At 41.6% G+C, this 11,725-nt stretch overlaps 1 long non-coding RNA gene across 1 annotated transcript in view; it reads left to right on the top strand.

Moving 5' to 3' along the window:
- The first annotated feature begins 3,345 nt into the window (after positions 1-3,345).
- Positions 3,346-11,725, top strand: part of LOC309380730 — a 745,666-nt gene continuing 737,286 nt past the window's right edge. The window contains exon 1 of the long non-coding RNA XR_014173087.1: positions 3,346-3,355. This is a non-coding gene — a long non-coding RNA (uncharacterized lncRNA). The remainder of the gene's footprint in view (positions 3,356-11,725) is intronic.

The raw sequence follows: 11,725 nt of genomic DNA, 5'->3' as shown, positions 1-11,725 counted from the left end.
ATGCTCCATGTTGATTTTGTAAAATGTCCCCCACCCCAAATCCATCCAGGCTAGACACCAATAAAAGCCTACTAGAACATTAACACACCTGGCAAATTGTGAGCATGGCTACAACAAGAATTAAAATCAGTTAAAACAGTTAATAATAAGATGAACAGGGTGGTTCATAAAAGGGAGGAGTTCGGGACACAGTGTTAAGTTTTATTTATGATATATAATTTTGTTTTGTTGCTATCTTCTTTTTTAAACAAAATTTTACTGTCTTTTGTTGTATTTTTATCCTTTTTTGTGTAAGTTGCTCAGATTTTCTCTCTCTATTAAGTGTATTTTAATAAATAAATAACTGGGACAAGCCAGGCAAAATTCAGATAGGCCCAGAAATAAGCGTTTTGGGAAATGCCTTGTCTTATTGCTAAGACACTCTGGCATGAATTGGGGTGGGAGTGGGACATCTGTTGTTAGTTGTATTAAATCCCCAGGGTGACTGAAAATGTTCCTCAGGGTTTGGCAGTAACACCACTGTTTTTGTGCCACAGTTTCTGTGCCCCACTGGAACTTATGGTGTTAGGTTTTTGGCATAGAAACTGAGATAAGCCCCATGTGGTTTAGAAGTGAACTAATTTGTCACACTAAAACAACAAACCCTAGTTTCTACAAAACTGAGGACCACAGGGAAATTATTCAAATCAACTTTATGTTATGGAACATGAGATCTAGACATGTATATTGCTCTTACAGTATTCACAAAATTGGAGGCACCATTTTTGTTTATCAAGGAGGACAGTGGTGGTCCAAGACAATTTTATGTTGGGGCAAATATTCACATATTCAGTGCCTGCTTCTGCCTATCTTCAATATCAAGTTGCCAACAATAACAAGCAGCATGTTTTCAGAGCATCTTGAAAAAGCATGTCTATTTTGTGGCTAAATTATGCAGAGATTGACTTTTTATTCATGATGGCAACAGCCCCATCAGAAGGCACAATTTTTATATTTATTCACATTTGATGAATGCTGAAAATCATAATGAAAATTATTGTGTAGCCCCTACTTGAATGGCATATGTGTTGTGTTACATTAAGTAATGTTCACTCTGAACATAGGAAGTATTTGAGCAGCCACACCTAAATTGATAATGGAAATAGTGGGGCGACGTTAGTCACCAAGTGCAATCACTCAAAGAAGACCTCATTACACATAATAGTCCTTTTGCCGTATGGAACTATGAATAAATATTTTTTCCCTATTAGCGATTCAGCGGACACTGTAAATCTACCCAGCTGAGTACATATGCTAAGTAAATTTCCCTTGGGTAATAAGCAGATATTATTTCACTACTATGTCTTGAAAATTGCAGTCAGAATGGCACAAATTTGAAGACAGGCTCATTGTCTTCCTGGTTTTTATTTTTATTTATTTGTTAATTTCCGTTGCTCAATAACTGTTAGCTTTCCCATATCGTTGTTCATGTAAAGCCTTGGTAACTGACTTACAAAAGAGAGAGAGAGAGGAAATGTTACTCTTTGTATTATTAGAGTAGCTGGATGTAATCTCAACTCCTAGCATTTCCACTCCTCCCCAATACAGTCTTATGGGGCACAATCCAGCCAAATGGAACACTTTCCAGACCCATTGATTTCACCGGGAGAAAGTTAAGCATGTGTTTATCCCTCCCAGTGAAACCCATGACTTGTTGTACACTCTTATTGTTCCTTTTCCATTTTTGATCTTGCGCAGTCTGGGAACTTGGCATAATGTATGTAATTTATAACAAATCTGGCACACAGCTTGCCCGGTTTAAAGCAAATACGTGTCACAGTTTGTCAGGTTCTTAAATACCACAGCTAAATAATATACAAATGTGCATTAGTGAAAATGCCAACAACTGTGGTGAGAAAAATGGGGGAAAGAAGGTGGGCTAGCAATGTATTAAATGGGTTGGATTTTCAGTAAGGTCCTGAATTATACTGTAGGGGGTGTAATAAAATCTTTCTTTGATGTCCTTATTTATCATTATCTCAAATCCTCATCTATTTTTGTAGTTATCAAGCATTTCAGAGGACTGTGAAGGTTAAATAGTTCTGCATATGAAGGACAGCAAGTTCTTCTCCACAAGTATTCGCAACAATCCCGTGGAAAATATCTTCTTTTTTTCAAGGATACAGATGAGACCTTCATCTTCTGAATAGTTTGTAATTATGGAATCTCCAACTTCGTGGTCTTTACAAGAAAGACACACACATACACAAACAAAGTGTGTTCTCCTTCATGGGGTCTGCCGAGCCACCCCTCTGTTACCAGGCAGGGTCTCTAAAGATGGCCTGGGGCAGCAATTGGTTCACTGGGTTGCTGGGGTAAAAGTTATGTTGCAATTCTGGTGGGAGGGGTAAAATGTTTAAATACTCTGCACGCAGCCTGGAGCTTTCTCTTTGCTGCATGCAACAGATCACCCGCCCACCCGCCCTTGAGTAAGCGGTTGTTGCATTGACCTTGCTATGCCTGTCGTGGGGTCGTCTGCCGTTGGGGCAGGGGCCTGGTAGGAATTTTGTCCATCTGGCTGATTGGCTGGGCCATTTGGTTTTTGCCTACTGCATAGCAAATCGTCACAACTTGTAAGGATGCAGTTAGGAATTGGTTATAAATTGGTGGAGGAGGGGTTAGGATAGGCTGGGCCTGCCCCTCCATGGTTGCTGCAAAAAGGGAATTCCGTTAAAGGAATCCTGGGGCTTGCCATCTTTTCGTCCAATCCCTGGAATGGGACTAGGGCCGGCAAGCCTTCGGGGAGCATGCGGATGAGAATTGAGGGTCTGTGACTCAGCTCCATTTCTCCCCAACTTGTTTTCCCGCACTGTCTTTCGGTGGTGCCCGGAAGTCAGTTCTGTCCCCAGGCGGGGGGACAGATAGTCTTAACCAATGCCTAAACAACCACTCACGGTTTTGTATTTAAATAAAGTTGTGGCCAAAATTATGCCAAAAACCTTAAACAAAAATTAAGTGTGCGTTGTGAGTTATTTGGGGGGTGGCTTGGGGACCTCGACACGCAAACACACACACACACCATACACTTTCTGCTGGAATGACAAAGAAAGAACATGTTGAAATTCAAAATAATTTGTTAAAAAAGAATAATGAAAACCAAAAAAGAGACAGTAGAGAATTATCTATTATGGATGAGGGCTCTAAGATGATTTTCTAAGCAGAGACTAAAATCAATTCCTCAAGAAAAATGCAGAAAGTTTTCCCTTCCCTGTGTGTGTCCCAGCCCCCTCCCCCCAGTGCCAAATATGGGCTTTCTGTCTTCTGTAAGAGAAAATAGATGAAAATGCAAGTAATAAAGAAGCCCAACTCTTGTTATGTTCCCACTTAGAATGTAACATGTAAAGAAACAAAATGATTTCAAATGTGTGGGTAGGTATAGGTTGTCTTTTTTTCAGACTGAAAAAAAAAATGCATCCCCTCAAAAGAAAATCATATTGAAATGGTATGCAATTTGTAGACCATTTCTATGAATTTGTACTCTAAAAGACTATTTTTAAATGTTTTTAATGCACCCCCATGTATGCATTTTTATGTTAAATACACATTGTGGTGCACATTTTTTGAGATGTGTATCATCCATCTGATAGCTGTATCTTGGATCAGGAAGATTATGTTGTTTTGCTTTAAAGTTTGAACTGTGCAATTTTTCCCTCCATTTCTACTTCACTGAAGCAAACTGCCCAAAGATTTCTCTTTGGTAGATGAGATTGCTTTTCCTACTAAAGAATGGTCAATAAAACTTTCAAGTTATGAAAAAATATATGCACTCCCAACATCAGAATGGTCAGAGGGAGTCCTGTGCAGAACAACCACTGGATGGTTTTATGTGCTATAAGCATAGTTTTAGTAGTTCCAATCAGAGATGAATGATTTTTTCCTAGCAGATGTGCAATTATAAAGATGATTCACTGGGTTTAAGAATGTTTCTCTGTTTAATTTGTGCAGAGCACCAAAGACTCCCCAGAGCATGATAAAAATTTTAGATAGATCCTAGACATTTGTCAGACAAGTGAAATAATGTGCTTTTCAGCACCCACATGTACTCTTTACTTCAAATGTATTCGTGCAGGTTAATAAGGCATCAGCTCCATATTTTTACAGAGGTTTCCGATTCGTAATATTTGTAGGTTTATTAGCATTGAGTTGACTGTGAGGACGCAGGAAAGAGAACACGGCTGCTGCAGACCTACTTAGCATGATGGGGAAAACATCATGCACCAAATCATTGTCTGCGGTGTGATTTTTAAAGCATAGTGGCTTTGTCAGGAAAAAGGCATCAGGGGCAACTGAAGACGTAGAACAAAGAGGTCACCTATGGGTAGTCTTTATGACCCCAATGGCAGTTACCTTACAACAAGTAAACGTAGCAGTTTCTAAATTGAAAGGCTTACTTGGAAGTGTTGAGAACCATTCAAGAGTAATTGGAACCCCTGACAATATCAAAGTTTTGAAGTGAAAATGGTGGTCCAAAGGCCTTTCACACTAGTATTTCTTGACCTGGTTGCCCTCCAGATGTTTTTATATTGTACTCCATGAATTTAATCCTGTTAGCATAAGGACTCCCAACTGTAATAGGACTTTTTTCTTTTCTTTTCCTTTCCTCTCCCTGTGTGCACCCCACATACCATGCAACCGTCCCATTTTAAGGAGGACATCTTGGATTGACAGAAACCACCCCAGCTTCTGATCCTAGTCCTGGACTTTTGGCTCCCATGCTCTGGCTATGCCGGTTTCTACATAGGCCGTGCTGACCAGCGCAGCTTCTCCCAAGGCTGTGGAAGAGGAAGGCCTTGGGTGAGTGGGTGAGGGGGCAGTGAGTGAGCAGGTCAGTGAGGGAGGGGGTAGTGGTGAGGGGGCAAGGGAGGAACAGAGAGCAGCAGCAGTGACAGGATGGGGTGCCCCAATTTACCCTCCCAAAATGTTGGATGATATGCTCCCCATAACCTGTTAGGCAGCAGGGCATGGTGGGGGCAAGGGGAATGTACAGGGAGAGGAGGAGGGAAGGAACTCCTGTTATGCAGGCAGATCTACTTGTGCTAATGGGATGACTTTGTTGGCTACAGCTCTGTGGACTTCAACTTCCATCATCCCTGATACATTAGCTGGGGATGATGGGAGTTCAATTCAATTCAAAATCCTTTATTAGGCATAACACACCACACATTAACTAACAAGCATCATATACAGACTATATAAAATACGGGCTCAGCAAACACAGTTTATCCCAGTTTATCCCAGCACGCCTTGCTGACTGACCAGGCCTCCGAGCCGGTGAACGTGTCCGTTTCCTTCCCCATCGTCTGTTGTCGCTCACTCCAGGCTGCCAGTATTTTAAGCCGTTTCTAAGTGCCTTTCGATTGTAGTTTCTGTTGGATTTCGCCCCGCCCCTCTTGCCTCCATCACTGTTAGCGTAGTTGACGACAGGAAGAGATAAGCCACGACCCAGGCCTCTGCGACAAGAGGATGGCTACTATGACGAAAATAATAAAAGTGGATCTTGATGATGGGAGTTATAGCCCAAAACATCTGGAGGCCATTTAGGGCTTTAAAGTTCAGCACCAACACTTTGAATTGTGCCTGGAAACCTACTGGAAGACAAAGTAGGTCTTTCAAGACCGGTGTTATGTGGTCTCGGCAGCTGCTCGCAGTCACCAGTCTGACTGCCGCATTCTGAATTAGTTGTAGTTTCCGGGTCACCTTCAAAGGTAGCCCCATGCAGAGCGAGTTGCAGTAGTCCAAGCGGGAGATAACTAGAGCATGCACCACTCTGGCGAGACAGTCTGCGGGCAGGTAGGGTCTCAGCCTGCGTACCAGGTGGAGCTGATAAACAGCTGCCCTGGACACAGAATTGACCTGCAACTCCATGGAGAGCTGCGAGTCCAAAATTACTCCCAGGCTGCGCACCTGGTCCTTCAGGGGCACAGTTACTCCATTCAGGACCAGGGAGTCCTCCACACCTGCCCTCCCCCTTTCCCCCCAAAAGAGTACTTCTGTCTTGTCAAGATTCAACCTCAATCCGTTAGCAGCCATCCATCCTCCAACTGCCTCCAGGCACTCATACAAGACCTTCATCGTCTTCACTGGTTCGGATTTGAAAGAGAGGTAGAGAGAATCAAGTCAATGGCCTATCTAGTCCAGCATCCTTTTCTCACAGTGACCAACCAGATGTCTGTGGGAAACCCACAAGTGGGACCTGAGTCCCAGATCCCTCTCCCATCCTGCAGTTTCCAGCAACTGGTATTCAGGAGCAGACTCCCTCCAACCAGGGTGAGGAGTCAGATTTTCCAAGGTTGTGATGTCTCCATTAGCAAGGAGGAAGAAAACAAAGGACTGGGTAGAATTTCTAAAGAACCCCATTTAACGATAGCCATATTTATCTCCCTATAGGATTCCATTCCTGAGGGCCTCAAAGGGCATCTTCACCAGAGACAGATTCCTGAAATGTTAAGCAATTTGATGCAGTGCCAGCATATTCTACCGTGTTATACAAAAGCATGTTTGGTGGTCAAATTTATGTGGTGTTTGAAAACTAAGTATTAGCCATTAGGGGATTACAAGCATATGCTTTCAGGGATTTAATAACACTAATATGAGTTATTATTGGAACAGCAATATTTTTTCATGACAGTTTGAAAAAAACCCTCAGGTTTGGCATCTCATATAGAGGTGAAACAGCTTTTCACTCAAGCCAAGGTTAATCTGTGACTATAATTGTTTTTCTCTCCCTTAGCTTTGAGTGTTGCAATCAGTGGTTGAATATAGATCTTTATATCTTGAGAACGGTAGCCAGGTTTATCATAAAAGATGGAATTCTATATAGCTAGTGTAGGTGAAATTAGAACAACTGTCCTTGAAAGGTTGGAGATGTCCTTCCTTTGTCCACCTTGCTTGCCCGCAGGAAGAGTTTGCTTTTTAATCAAATTAATTAAGGGGGGAAAGTGCCTTTTCTCTGTCTAATCAATGAGCAGAGGCTTGGTGTAGGGGATGTATCCCATCTTTGCAGTCTTTTCAGTGCTCCTCAGGGCTCTATTGAATTGCATTTAAAAAACTCATAATGGGGAACACTCTCAGTACACTGTCAACATAAACGGCATGTATGACTTTCATTCTCGTGTCCCCGATAATCCTTTGCAATATGAATGCTGGATGGCTTTCGAAAAATGTGATATATAGATAGATTTATTTCCAACTGTTTCCCTAACTGTGTTCCTCCCTGCAGTTCTTAACAAAACAAGCCAGTTTTTAAAATTTGTGTCTCATCCGTGGTTCTCATAAGTCAAGAGAGTTGCAGTAATGTGCAATTAAGGTAAGGGCAAGTGAAGTTGACTTCCCCCATGCATCTTAAGAAATGGATTGGAAGAGGCGCATCGAAAATGAAAGCCTGTCCTCAGCGTGTAATCACTTGCAAATCATTCCATTGCAATGTGTTTCTTCAGTATAGATGGCTGGCTAAAGTCTCCCTGGCTGCTAGCCACACACCATGCTCCATCTCAGCCCTTGCAAGGCTGTTTTAGTACACAGCGACAAGGAAGAGCTATGAAATGAAACAGAAGGACGATTAGCACTGGCATTGCGTTTTATTATTATTAAAGATGCAAAGCCCTGGCACAATTTGATTCAAAAAAGAAAAATGTAAATCAACATCTTCAGCTTTTTTCCTCTCTCTTTTCTTCAGCAGTGCATTTGCTTTCTTTTTATTCATTTCCTCTTTGCCACTTGGGTTCCCTAATAATCCTCAGTGGAAATATTTTGTTCATAATTATTGGAAATTAGTCGTGATCCTGGAACAACCACTTAGTTAAAAAGCAGCTTTGTACACGTTTAAATTGTTTTAAGAATGCATTACAAATAGGGAGTGGTTTCGCCTGGTGTTTGGTGGGTTGACGGGAAAGCGGGGACTGGAGAGAATCAGCTGAGGAGCCCACAGCTTCGATTTGGGCTTACTCTCTTTCATTTTCCCAGTATAGGTTGCCATGATCCAGTGGTGGTGATGTATGGATGTGGGCAGCAGGAAGCAGTAATGGGGACATCTTTTTTATTTTTATTTTTAAATAAGAATTGCAAAAATTCAGAGAATTGTAGAATGGATGACAGCAGGTCATCAAGGCTAAAGAGGAAACAATGTACCGTATTTTTTGCTCTATAAGACTCCCTTTTCCCACCTAAAAAGTAAGGGGAAATGTGTGTGCGTCTTATGGAGCGAATGCAGGTTGTGCAGCGATCCCTCTTGCTGTTCTGGCTTCTGGGATACAGAATATTTTTTCTCTTGTTTTCCTCCTCCAAAAACTAGGTGCATCTTGTGGTCTGGTGCGTCTTATAGAGCGAAAAATATGCTCTATTTATACATATATAATATGTATAAATATATATGCATACGACAATATATACATACGACATACATGCAAAAATATTGAAGAAAAGCAAATATCTATAATAAAAGTACAAATACATAATAGAAGAACAGGAAATTATATATAAGAAGCAAAACACACACAGGTATAAACATAATTACGCCAAACAAATTATTTGGTTTGGGAGCCCCTTGTACAGAGGACACTGTCAGCTTTGTCCCTTTGATAAAAGCAAGGAGAAAACATAGAATAATAGAATTGTAGAGTTGTAAGGAGACACAAGGGTCATCTAGTCCAACCCTGTGCAGTGCATGAATCTTTTGCCCAGTGTGAGGCTTGAACCCATGACCCTGAGATTATGAGTCTTATGTTCTACCAACTGAGCTAGCAGTCAAAGCTGATAGGTGTCAGAAGGTAGGCATGTGCCTATACATCTATGTTGGATCTCTGGATAGAGCCATATGTGGACAGTCAAGGCCCAGACCACCCATTCTTAAGACATCCAACCCTAAGTGATTGTTAGTTTCCTGCATTGACAGAACAGTTACCAGTTCATGAACTTCGCTGCCTTCATGGGTTGAAAACCTGCCATTTGGCGTCTGCTTCCCAGTAGTAGTATTAGCTACAATAACCCTAAGTCAGTGATGGCCAAACTTGGCCCTCCAGCTGTTTTGGGACTACAACTCCCATCATCCCTAGCTAACAGGACCAGTGGTCAAGGATGATGGGAATTGTAGTCCCAAAACAGCTGGAGGGCTGAGTTTGGCCATCACTGCCCTAAGTGAAGGGAACCAACCTAATCTAGAATGGCCACCTGAATTGAAAGATATGTAGGTATTCTGGTTCAACTGCTTTGTGGGGTTGGCTGTTGTTGAGGAGGAGAAAGAGCAGGGAGAAGAAATAATCACCACATTGCCTCTATGGGTGAAATGGGAGAACTTGCAAAGTGGTCCTCATGACTTGAGCAGTTGCTGTGGTCAAGATCCTATCAAACAAGAGCTGCCACTACAAGAGCTATTCTTCTGTGGGTATAGCAGTGTCAAAGACAGCACATGGGACTACCAGCCTATGAGTCCTGCATCATTAGAGTGTGCCAAGCAATGGGCATCCAATATCCACAATGTCACTCCCCTCCCCTCCACACTGTTGTTCTCCCCAAGTCCAGTTAAGGAACCAAGTTGCTGAAGGGCCCTCAAAGAACTAGAACTAGCCTTTCTAATCTTAAGCTGGCTTTCTTGCAAGTAGGTTTCTCCAAAGTGTGCAGAGAATTGCAACATCAAATTTCCATGCATGGTGTTGAGAGTATGCTCTATTCTCAAAGTTCTTTCCTGCCAGCATCCTGGACAACAAGTCCCTGCCTTTTAGTTGAGATGCTTATTTAGGATGTTAGTTTGAGGTCTCCCATGCTATTCTGCTTCCAATTTTAAGTTCTAGATAAAACTCGTACATTCCCTGGATATGCCTACATTTTAATTTCCAGAGCCAATTTTTAAAGATATGACATTGCAAATACTATCTCCTGAAAGTTGAAGGAAGGCAGCAAACGAACATTTGGCACCAGGGGCTGGATCTGAAGAAGTGCAACATGTCCCAATAAGGTTTGTTTCTCAAATGTTACTGCAGGGAATCTTTTGTGTATGGTTGTGTATTCTAGCTGGAAACATATGATGTCAGTTTGCTGGCAAACCCCAGCTGCAAGCAGTGATTGGCCTTTCTTTTGGCAAAGTCCCCTGTGTAAAATCAATCACATCTTGGAGATCAGAACACATGCAGATCTCATTAAGAGAAAATCCATGTATAGTCTACAGCTGTACACATCAGTATTCTCTTATGTGGTTTTAGATTAGCAATACGCATATGGCTGCATATGCGCCAGTCATGTTAAGGGAAGAGTTTTTCATATTGTTACACACTACCCCAATCCCTGAGCAGTGAGAGACTCCAGGGCTTCCAAGTGCTTTTCCCAGGGTTCGGTTTCCTTGGAATGAAGGTCAGCAGAGACGGTGGTGTCTTTAGGATATATGCTTTTACTTTCACATACATGCAATCTGATCATCAGACGGAGAAGCATTAACACCACAACTGAATTTACTTCTCCATTAGTTTTCTAGGGGAGCCCCAAATTTAGCTTTGGCTGCAGCACAGAGCAATACATGTCTTTCTATCTATAGCTTTCAGCATCAGCCCGACTCACATACACAAACTCACATAATTAATGCTGAAAAACCTTTGCAATAACTGAACTTTGTAAACCTTTTGTGGAATAAGCATTATTTTTTTAGGAAAATGAAGTTGTAATGTTATTCTTAAAAAAAACCGTGGGCAAAGGGCAGGGCGGTCTCTCTTTTATATACCTGCTGGGTTTGACAAGGCATCTGACCCTCACCTGAATTTCATAACTCTCCTGACAGGTGATTTGGTCTGCAGCCGCAGTGTGGAAATAAAGGATGAGATTGCCCACCAGATACCAGACACACTACTATTCAAATTAGGCCCCAGTGTTTTTGTTACAATCCCCTTCTCAATTAAGCAATCAATTTTAATCTAGAATTTAAATCTCAAAACTTTCTTATTCTTATTTGTTAATTTGAGCAAGTAAACTACTGCTCTTACTTCATTACAAAGAGTATTTCTACCTGCAACACACTTGAGCAAACCTGCTCCTCTTTCTTTCACAGATATTTTGTTGCCATTTGCAACTGTAGCCATTTAACTCTTTGGGGAAATAATTAGCATCACACGTCATGTGTATGGAAGTTGCCAAACCAATTAACCAACTAGAAGTATTACTGTTAATAGGACCATTTTTTTTATAACTTGATATTGCTGGATAGTTTTGATGAACTGCAAAAACATTTTTAGTTTGCTTTCTGTTGCCACCCTGGAACTTTTCTTCATTAATGCCACTTTGTTTTGTACAATTCATTGAAAATGAAGAAAAACAACTTTTCTGTTTGTATATGTTGATAATATAATTTTGGTTACTGAGAACAAACAAGATTGTAGAAAAACAAGTGGGTGCGGGCCTGGTCAGGACATAGGCGTCCTGACTGTGACATAGCTGACCTGTGTGGGAACTTCAAGTGAGTTCAACTCAGAAGTGAGTGTTCCAGTTTGCGAATGTTCTTTGGAACCGAACATCCAATGGGACTTCCGAGGCTTTCGATTGGCTGCAGGAGCTTCCTACAGCCAATCAGAAGCCGCACTTTGGTTTCCGGACATTTTGGAAGTCGAATGGACTTCTGGAATGGATTCCGTTCAACTTCCAATGTACAACGGTATTCAACATTACGGTATGTGGTGTCAATCACTGGGTTCTATGCAAGCAAGTTGTT

This window comes from Podarcis melisellensis, assembly GCF_964234715.1.
Source record: "Podarcis melisellensis genome assembly, chromosome: 11".
Taxonomy (NCBI): Eukaryota; Metazoa; Chordata; class Lepidosauria; order Squamata; family Lacertidae; genus Podarcis; species Podarcis melisellensis.
The sequence above is the reverse complement of the archived record's forward strand: the minus strand, read 5'-3'. Positions and strand labels throughout refer to the sequence as shown.